Source organism: Rhipicephalus microplus, chromosome 10 (genome assembly GCF_043290135.1).
Source record: "Rhipicephalus microplus isolate Deutch F79 chromosome 10, USDA_Rmic, whole genome shotgun sequence".
Lineage (NCBI taxonomy): Eukaryota > Metazoa > Arthropoda > Arachnida > Ixodida > Ixodidae > Rhipicephalus > Rhipicephalus microplus.
The window spans coordinates 101,110,359-101,121,265 of record NC_134709.1 but is presented as its reverse complement, the minus strand read 5'-3'; the positions used below and the strand labels follow the sequence as shown (position 1 = coordinate 101,121,265).

Genomic DNA, 10,907 nt, shown 5'->3' with positions numbered 1-10,907 from the left:
TACACAGCAATGTATGGGGGCTGCAATGGGTTGAACTACGCTGTGCAAGTCCTCAGAGCGCTCAAGAACATGCGAAAAATATCAATTCAAGACGGCCTGCCGAATCAGTGTAGATATTAGGCTTTTTTCTTGTGCCTCGTGGTGCTCAAAGATATGACGGGGAGTGCACATAGCCGAGTGTGCTGTACAGTTAGGCGGGCAGATGAAGTTAGGAATATGAAGGGGATAATATAACCGCAACGAGCACATGATCGGATAGATTGGCCAAACTTGGGAAATGTATTTGTCCTGCAATTGGCTTAGTCAGTACAATGATGGTGATGATCACTATTGCCTAGATACGCCTCGAAGCAAAAAATTATCTGCAGCAGATTCAAACAAGTGACAGCTAATTGTGTGTCGTATTCTAATGAATCGAGCGTGTGCGTATAACTCTTCCCTCGCAAGGAATACAGAGCAAGACATAATATACACGCAGGTGCTGTTCGTAAAATCGAGTTCTAATTTTAACGCAACCGCAGTGTTTATACTTTCACCAGAGGGATTGAAACTAGTGTATTGATCTTGTTTATTAAACTTCAATTACCATTAATGCACTACTGAAGGCAAACGAAGCGCTCTCGTAGTGAGTAACTCATGTATGCACGGCCGCAGCGAGTCTGCTCTCGACACCATAAAGGCTACAATATCTCGCTGGGCCTCACAGGTCTTTCACAAAACCTTGCACTTTGTCACAAAGTCTAAGGAAATTTTGAGCACATCACGGTCAAGAAGACCTTAAGCTTATGGCGTGAAAACACTTAGCCCGAGCTCCAGAAACTTTTCGTAGCTTATCGTGATGTAGCCGTCCTGGTCAGTGTCGTAGCTCTTGAAGGCGCTGGTGAACGTCTGAAGAGTGACGCAACAGAGGATGTAGTCATCGAAGTTGATCGATCCTTTTCTTTCACGGTCGTATTTCATGAGCATAAGATCGACCGCTTCATGACTCAGACGGTATCCGAAGCTCCTGAGTGCGTCACGAAGCTCGTTTCTGTTTATAGAACCCGAGCGGTCCTTGTCAAAGTCCTGGAAGCACCGCAGCCAGTCGTTGATGTAGTTCCAAAGTGACACGAAGTCGTCGAAGCTCAGCGTGCCCGTGCGGCTGCGGTCGAAGATGTTGATCATCATGCGTACCGCTTCAGGATTGAAGGGCTTCCAGGTGCCGTTGGACAGACACAGCTGCAGCTCGTTGGCGTCAACCCGACCGCTGCGATCCTTGTCGACTTTGTTGAAGATATCGCGCAGGTAGTTGACGTCGGCTCTCTGCGTCTGAGGTCTGGAGGTGCCAGGTGATCCGTACGACGTCATCTCTGGCTGCAGGTGGAACCTGCTGTGTTTTTCAGCTTGGGCGAAAACCGCACCGAACCATGCCGTGAGTTAGTGACTGGAGGCCAACGGTTGTGGGCAGAGTTCAGTTAGAAATGTCAAGTGCCAAATCACTGCGCCCAATCAGATGGCAATGATGACTTCCTACCCACTTTGACATATCCCCACTATGAAGGGTAGGCCAAACATTCCGTCAGTACCACTAAAGAAGTGAAAGGTCGCTTTCGCCATAACCGCATATGCACAAAGCCATATTTTGAAATAGAACAACTGATGCATCACAGAAAGTACGAAAAGATGAAGCAGCTATAAATGTATGCCTTTCATCAGCTTTTACCAAAGCGGATCAACTTCAGAAGCGAGTAAAGACTCAAAAACATTTAGTAAAGTCTCTTCTATACCCACAGCCAACTCCAGCTTCCTCCTAGCCTAACTGTGAAAAAAGAAGGCTGGGTAAAACGCGACATCGTTGCCTTTTCACAGGTGTGGGTACCGGAGGCGCGTCCAGTGCAGAAATCTTGCAATGCCTCTGATTCTGCTGGCAGAGAAAAGTCATACTGGGTACGAAAGTCTTCTAGGGACAAGAGATCAAAACGATGAGCGGAAAAGAAGAAAAAGAAAATTATTTTCTAAGGTTCTCTCCTTGGGAGCCTTCTCATCAGTTCGTTGTCACCGGGATATCAGTTCTACTGCAGGAAGGTTCCTAATCAAATCAGGATGGTTTTTATTGCAAATCTCTAAATTAAAAAAATTATCTGGTCTCTCTATTTCATAAAGCACCAGATATACAATTATATAAGTGTATATATATATAATTATATAATCCTTTCTATAGTATTATTCGTTTCTTAGAAATACCCCGATACCCCCAAGAGTGCATGTGAGTCATACATATGAGCCAACATCATAACGATCTCCGTAAATTGATGTTACCCGATTTGTTTAGGAATTATGCACAGAGTTCCTCAGAAACTTACCCAGAGGAACATCTGGTGCTAGTGAGCTGCTGAATGCAAGTGAATGAAGGGGATGACGGTATATATATATATATATATATATATATATATATATATATATATATATATTTATTTATTTATTTATTTATTTATTTATTTATTTGACGCTGATTTGTATCGCTCACGTAGAACCCGGGAACAACGAATACGTGTCTGGCTTCTGGCTTCCATGCGCGCCAAATTGATTTATTTCTTAGCAAAAAAGCTCGTAAGAAGCTATTCATTTTTTAGAGTTCCTGGATAAGAGACCCTTCCACATTTACTCTTTGACCGCCTAATAAGCGTTTATTCTCTCATTTCATAGAAACGTGTTTTACTTAACACTGAAAATTTTTGCGTCGATGTACAGTTTTAAGAAGCGTAAAAATCAACCACGGGTCACCAAACTTGGCAGGCAGATGCTGAAGCGATTGTTCCCTTTGTCGTCTGTTTCTGTCTTTCGCTGTTTGATTGTGCCATCAAGGTAAGAAGAAGACTTTTTCATAATATAATACGCGTGAAAAAGGTCTGTTCATAACATCTTTGTTTTAGAAAAGATTTATTCGCGTGCTCGTATCCTCTTTTGAGCCGAAGCCTCGCTCAACACCAGCCAGCACAACCGTCGCAGACGTATACCGTCATTACCGGTGCTCCAACGGGTCCCCATAAGAAATTCTTATAAACGGGGTGCCGCATTTGTGATATTTCGATGACACTAGTGGTATAGATAAATGAAAAAGCGTCTCCTATAAAACGGGAAGAGAACGTGCGTTCTATTAGGTTCACAATTTTCTCGTTGATGCTATTATTATTAATAATAATAATAATAATAATAATAATATTATTATTATTATTATTATTATTATTATTATTATTATTATTATTATTATTATTATTATTATTATTATTATTATTATTATTATTATTATTATTATTATTATTATTATTATTATTATTATTATTATTATTATTATTATTATTATTATTATTATTATTATTATATTTTAATATTAGATTAATTGTGCTCAGAAATACTAAAGCGACCATTCTGCTTGCTATTGCGTACGGTGTCCTGCGTTATTCTATCACAATATTTCTTTCTGTTCTTCACGATTGCAGTGTTGGGTTGATAACATTTCAAAAATCATGTTCAAATTCATTGCTTCCGATCGTACTTTACTATACAATGAAAATTTATTTTCTTTACTTAGCCTGCCATCTTGCAAAGCGTCATTTATTCAACCTGTGGTATTACGGTATTTTTGGAACTCTGAGTTCAAAAAAGAGAGCATTGCTCCTTGTATATTGAGAAAAACTTTACGTTTTTCTGTACCATTCGTGAAAACACGACAGGGCAATGCTATTAGAAAGGTCTACGTTCCTTCTGTTTTCAATGCCTCCCCGGCAGTGTTTTTCGTTAACGACAAAACGCAATTTACAAAATACCATCAAATCGCTTCATTGCACAAATATCGCATAACTATTTTCCTACCCTCTTTCATGCCGGGTATAATCTGTGAAAACATAGCTCAATTCTTATCTGAACATTTTTTTGCTTAGGTAATATTGTTTCTGTTAGTATGATGTTTGTGTTATATTGTGTTTAAGTGTCGTGTAAAAGAGTTACGTGTTTTCTTTCCCTGATCCTTTTACGTAACAAGCTGTTGAATATGTATGTCATCTCTTGTTTGCCGATATGCCGCGCGTAGTCATCCAAGCCACCATCTGGCTTCGACAGGCCCTTATCTCTGTTGTACTCAAGATGACGATAAAAGTTATTATTATTATTATTATTATTATTATTATTATTATTATTATTATTATTATTATTATTTACGGCCTTCTTACAAAGGTTTTTGCTACTAATGCCCGGGCAATTCGGATTCATTGCTAATCCCAGTACTGTAACATTACTGCAAATGTTTATGATGAATTATATTTGGCTTTAAACGGAACCTGATCTATTGTGCTCTGTTTTTAGACGTGGCAAAAGCGTTCTAAACTGTGGAACACACCAGTTTATCAGAAAAGCTATTTTGTTAGGGCTTCAGGGGACCTAGCTAACTCCGGGAAGAGTGTGTAGGGGGCTAGTTGGTAAGACATTCTATGTAAACATGAACTGCGCTAAGAACGAGACACCCGAATCAAAGCAGACAGGTTGAGCACTCAATAACAATACATTTATTTAAATCATAAGCTGTCCTTCTGGAACGAAGTGCACATGCAATGACAGTCGTGACCACGGGACCAAAGTACGCTCCTCCATCAACACATATACACAAGAAAATCAAGCTCTTCCCTGGAACGATACAGATATGTATCGGTGAAGCGTATCATGTGTATCGTTTCAGGAAAGAGCTTGATTTTCTTGTGTATATAGGAGTGTTGGTGAAGGAGTGTACTTTGGTCCCGTGGTCACGACTGTCATTGCATGCGCGCATTGTTTCAGATGAGTAGTGTATGTGACTTCTACAAATCAGTTGTTAATCTGCGCTCGTCCTGTCTGCTTCTACTCTTCTGCCTCGTTCCTAGCGCCGTTCAAATTTGCATAATTTGGCTAACCAAGCTCAGATAAATGGGGAGGGCGCCGCTTCTCCATCAAGCTCCCTGGTTTGAACTCGTGTGATCACGTGCGAACTCTTTCAACGTTTCGGGCGCTCCAGTCGCATTTGTGGTTGCAGATTCTTTTCTCCTTCTTTTGCTCCGCCACGGCTGTCTAGTGGCTAAGCTACTCGGCTGCTGACCCGCAGGTCGCGGGATCGAATCCCGGCTGTAGCGGCTGCATTTCCGATGGAGGCAGAAATGTTGTAGTCCCATGTACTCTGATTTGGGTGCACATTAAAGAACCCCAAGCGGTCGAAATTTCCGGAGCCCTCTACTACGGCGTCTCTCATAATCATGTAGTGGTTTTGGGACATTCAACCCCACAAATCAATCAATCAATGAATCTTTTTTATCCTTTGCTTGTATGGTAAAAAACAAACAATAGAGAGGACTGAATACAGTGCATCCCTTTGGATTAATAGAACCTCTTAAATTTATCAATCAAGCAATAACTTAGATTTATTATCATGACACAATGAGATGTTACAGTCGTGAAATATTCAGACGAGGGTCCCAAAGCACAGCACTGCAACGGCACTCTTCAATATATTCAATGTGTGTTCAAGGATATTCATCTGTCTTGCATCATATTGCTGCAGATAATCACAATGCTGAAGTCCGTACAATACTTGATGGATCGTTAAAGGTGTCAAACTTTATGGGCGTGGTAAAATATTTGCCTGCTTGAAATTATTATCACTGATGACAACTTGTAGATGTATTACAAACAACAAGTTTCACTCTGTCGATTCAAATATAGGGCCTAGCTGACTTTGGAATACCTATTTTTTTACACTCTAAATGATCCAGAACACAGTGGCAAGGCACATCAGCACATTAAAACATTTATTGCAATAGAATATTGAATGACTTTGAACAATGTTAGGCGATTTCGGAAATCTACACATAGTCTGTCCCTATTCCCCTCAGAAGGAGTTTAACTGTCATTAAACACTTGTCAAGTCAATATATAGATTTGGAGAGAAACAAAGAGAAACGTAATGAAACTATTTGCAGCATTTTTCTGTGGCACACCCTTGCTTCTTCACATCGTTTTTTTATTTAGTAGTAGGGTACAAGTAGTCATATTGTAATGACGACATCGAGTTCCACTTGGATAGTCACAAACCAAAATGCCCATGTTCCGCATTCGGACGAGCACACCGCGAAGAAACACAAAAATGAAACCTCAATGAGCGCTACCAACGTTTCCAACATCCCTGCAAGTTAAACAGATGATCACATGACATCAATGTGAAAGTATTGAAACTGGCCCAGTATGCACAAACAAATTGCTTTAAGTGCTTCATAGTTCTCGGATGATGAAACATGAAGAAACAAAGGCACAATACATTTCTGCCATTTTTCTTGTCTCGCCATTGCTACTAAGCGAGTGACGAAACGTGAACTCTCGCAATGGTTTATTTTACGAAGTAAAAAATTATGAAAAAATGTAACTGCACACAACGTCTGCCTCTGACTTGTTCGTTTGCGACAAAGCCTGGTACGCCTACGACCATTGGGCATTCGGCTTGCGATCGCTGGTGCAAGAAACTCTCGCTACGCGCTTTGTGTTCTACCTGAGCTATGTCGACCTGCCGTCGATATTGCGTGAGCTCATATTGTCGTTTTCATTCACTCGCGACGTTCCGCTACCGCTTTTTTTTCCCGCTTCCTCTGTTGCATTCAAATGGTGCGCTCGGTATATTTCTTTTTACTTTATTTTATAAGTCACAGAACCGTCGGATGTTTAGCTACTCATTTTCGTCTCTCCCTTTTTTTTGCACACCTCACCTTTCTCTCTCTATCCCATTCGCTTTGTGGATGACATTACACTCTATGGCTCACGCGATAGAGCTCGCGCTGTGCACAGCGGCGTTCCAACGCTAATACATCGCTGTGCCACTAAGGTTCGGCGGGCACGAACGAAGCATATAATTTTTTCACTTTGTCTCAACATGGCTTTCGCGCAGGCCTTTCGTGTGTTACACAGCTAACCGAATTCGTACATGACATCGCTTCATCGTTCGACCAGGGCATTCAAATGGAGGCTGTTTTTTTTTTTGGACTTCAAAAAAGCTTTTGATGTCGTCCCCCACAGTCTTTTTCTTCATAAGTTGTCGTTTCTTGGTATTCCTAAAACCCTCATCGACTGGATTAAGGATTATCTCACCGGCCGCAAGCAATGTGTTTTGATAAATGGTGTGTCTTCATCAACAGCTGATGTAGTGTCCGGGGTGCCACAGGGGTCGGTCCTGGGGCCGCTTCTGTTTTTGATTTTTATCAATGATTTTCCACTGCGTTTGAAATCAACAGTGAGGCTTTATGCTGATGATTGTGTTTTGTATTGCCCAGTCAAGTGTTATGACACCACAGTACTTCAGCCTGACCTCGATAAGATTTTGTCTTGGTGTGCTCAGTGGCAAATGAGTTTGAACCTAACTAAATGTTTTCATGTGCAATTTAATAACAAAAAAAGGTTGTATCCAGGTCTTATTACTTAAATTCCTGCGCAGTACAAAAGGTAGATCAAGTTAAGTATTTCGGCGTAACATTCACGGCAACACTAGATTGCACCAGTCACGTAGATCTAATCACAGCCAAGGCTTCGCGCTTAATTCATTTTTTTCAAAGAAATTTCAGCGACGCGCCACAAACACTCAAGGAAACCCGGTATATTACAAATGTGCGCCCAATTTTAGAGTATGCTTGTGTTTCTTGGGACCCTTTCACGAATGTACTAAAAGAAAAGTAGGAGAGGGTACAAAAAAGGGCTGCTAGGTTTGTTACAAGAAACTACGATTTTAGAATAAGGTCTTCTGGAATTCTTCAGGCCTTGGGATGGGAACTCCTTTGTGGACGACGGAAAGTTCAAAGACTTAAACTTCTCTATAATATATATCACGGTAAGACTGGGCTAAATAAAGAGCGGTATTTAAAGACGCCTAGTTATATGTCCGAACGGAAAGATCAATTATATAAAATTAGAGAATATACCTGTCGATTGAATGTCCTCAAATACTCTTTCTATCCAAATTCTATTAGTGACTGGAACGCGCTAAAAATACCAATATTCTCTGATTTTAATTTCCTAACAGCCATTGAAACAGCATTTTGAGCTGCTGAAATAACCCATATATTTAACGTTGGCTTTGTACTTCTCTTGGTTGTTGATTTTTACAAGTATAATTACTGCTTTCGTAGTATAATCCTGCGTTTTGTACTTTTGTTCTAATGATGTACTACAAGTGTTAATTTCTCCTGTATACTGTAAGGCACGATTTATTTGCCCTTAATTTTGCTGTTTTGTATTCTATTTTCTACTGTAACCCCCCTACAACAATGCCCAATGGGCGATGTAAGTACTTGTAAAAAATAAATAAATAAATAAATAAATAAATAAAACATCCACAACGATGCAGGCCTGCAGCACTTTATTGATTCATTCATTTCGGGAAATGTCAATAAACAGCGTTAGGCATCCTTAAGTGTGCACATTTTACGCAAAAAAAATACAGAAAGAAAATTAGGAGACCCTAAAGCTTCGCCTTAAAGCCCTAAACGCATTCACGCGACTTCCTCGCGACAGCGACAAATGACAGACGAGCGACAAGATTCGCTGTCTAGGAGGCCCATTCGTCGCCGCCGCTTTTCGCGTTGCACGTTTCTGAAAAATCAGAAAATATCGCCTACAACAAGACGTCGATGCCAACAAGACGTCGGGTGATGACTTCAAGGGCTCGGCGCCCCACAGGTACGAGGTTCCTTTATCAAAGACTTGGCTAGTACACGACCACTATGGTGGTTGGTAGCCATCGCCACGAGCCTTATGCTCGTCCAAGTGCGTTAAACCACATGAGTGATACTGCAGGACACAATGAAAAGCCTGGGGGCGGACAGGTGCGCCCAAGCATCATAAAGCCGGCCCGTTTGCTCATTCAAAACCGCGAAATAGCTCCACCGAGTACAGCAGCAATGGAAGACGATGAAGTTGAGAGCAAGAAGCTTCGCTTAGAAGAGAATCCTCTCGACGATAAAACGCAACCCATTACATAAGTGATGAAGAAGACATGGGTGAAGATGAACCATTTACGTTGGTTACTTATAAAAAGAAACGAGCAGAGGGCATCCCAGTCGTCTTTCGTCCAACAGCTGAAGGTGCTAGCTTCTGGAAAGTGAACCCCAATCGAGTGTCAGCTGAAGTAGTTTTTGCTGCTAAACAAAAAGTGCAGTCATTCAGAACGACCAGAGAGATGGAAGCTTCAGTGTCAGCGTTGCTTCCTTAAGTTCAGCCAAGCGTCTTCTGATGCTTTCAAATGTAGGCGGCCTGGAAGTTAAGCCTTTCATCCGAGAGTCATACACTCGGAACGTTGGGAAAGTAAAACATGTTCCTCTGCAGTATTCAGATGAACAACTCCTAGAGTACTTGAGAGATGCTGGGGTTATATCGGCGTGACGGCAAATAAAATACTACCGCCAGGAAGATGGAGGAGTAACGTCGCGTCCACTTCACTCAGTGATTCTGACTTTTCGAGATGACCGCCCGATTCCAGGAAGAATTTACTTAGGATTCACCAGTCACCCAGTGGAAGAATATCTTGGTCCAGCACTTCGGTGCTATAACTGCCAGCGATTCGGACACATGGCGAAAAGTTGCCGTAACACACGCCGGTGTAAGATCTGCTCAGAAGAACACAATCATAAGGATTGCAAGTCAGTTCTTCAGCCTAAGTGTGCAAACTGTGCAGGTAATCACGCTGCCTCATATTCAGGCTGCCCACAAAGTAAAGCTGCTGCAAAAATGCGTCGGCATGAGCTCATTCATGGAAGAAAACCACGCCCCAATAAACCATCCCCAAACCTTGAGATTGTTCATCCTGTACGTGATCTACCTCAGCGGCCACCACAAGAACAGCCGACAAGCATGCCAAGAGAACCACCAAGAGAACCGCCAAGAGCACACCCGAGAGACCACTCACGAGAAGTACCTCCAAGTAACCCAACCTACGCGTCAAAGCTGCGAACGCCCACGCAACCTCTCCCGGAAAGTAGCAAAACCGACAGTGGCAGTGTTCGCCCCAACTACAACATCGAAACGTCACGTCATTCTCAACGGGCCTCAGAAAATCAACCATTCAATGGAGACCGTGCCTCTGCATCAGTCATGCAAATGATTCTACTAATGCTTTTCGCAGCACTTAAGGCAATCCTGTCTGCTCTACCGGAAGCAAACAACCTGCCAGAAGTAAAAGCCCTGCTGTCTCTGGAAGCACTATTGTGTCAAGAATCCAGGTCAAACCTGCGACAAGTAACACATGAATAAGCGCTACAAAGATGTCTTCACATACTAGTGTAATGCCAATGGTCTTCGAAGGAAGTGTGCTGACTTCCGTAAACTCCTTTTGCAGTATAATTTTCCAATACTTTGCATCCAAGAGGCATAAATGAATGATGATTTCCGTCTCTCCGACTACGTGATATATAAGTCATCTCGTCGAAGTGGTCCTAGCAGAGTGCATTTGTGCGTCAGAAAGGACCTACCTTCTCATCAAGTTCACTCAAGTGATTCGGACTTCCCGGAATTCGTCGCTTGCAAAGTATCCTTTGGTGAGCAGTGCGTAAAAGTGATCAATTTTTACCTACAACCTTCAAGCCGCATTTCGGTGGAAGAGCAAACAAATATCTTCAACATTTCTAATTCATATACGTTAATATGCGGAGACTTTAATGCGCACAACATAATCTGGGGTAGTGATCGATGTGATGCACGTGGGAATATCGTTGAGTGTGCCGCAGACAAATGCAATTTGACAATTTTAAATGACGGCTCCCCAACTTTTCTCTGAGGGCATAATTACTCGAGTTGCATTGATGTAACCATGTATTCCCAAGATCTAGTGAATGGTGTGGTATGGACAACGGATGTAGAAACAGGTGGGAGTG

At 41.8% G+C, this 10,907-nt stretch overlaps 1 pseudogene; it reads right to left on the bottom strand.

Moving 5' to 3' along the window:
- Positions 1-597: 597 nt before the first annotated feature.
- LOC142774494 (programmed cell death protein 6 pseudogene) lies at positions 598-1,500 on the bottom strand (annotated as a pseudogene).
- Between the last annotated feature and the right edge of the window lie 9,407 nt (positions 1,501-10,907).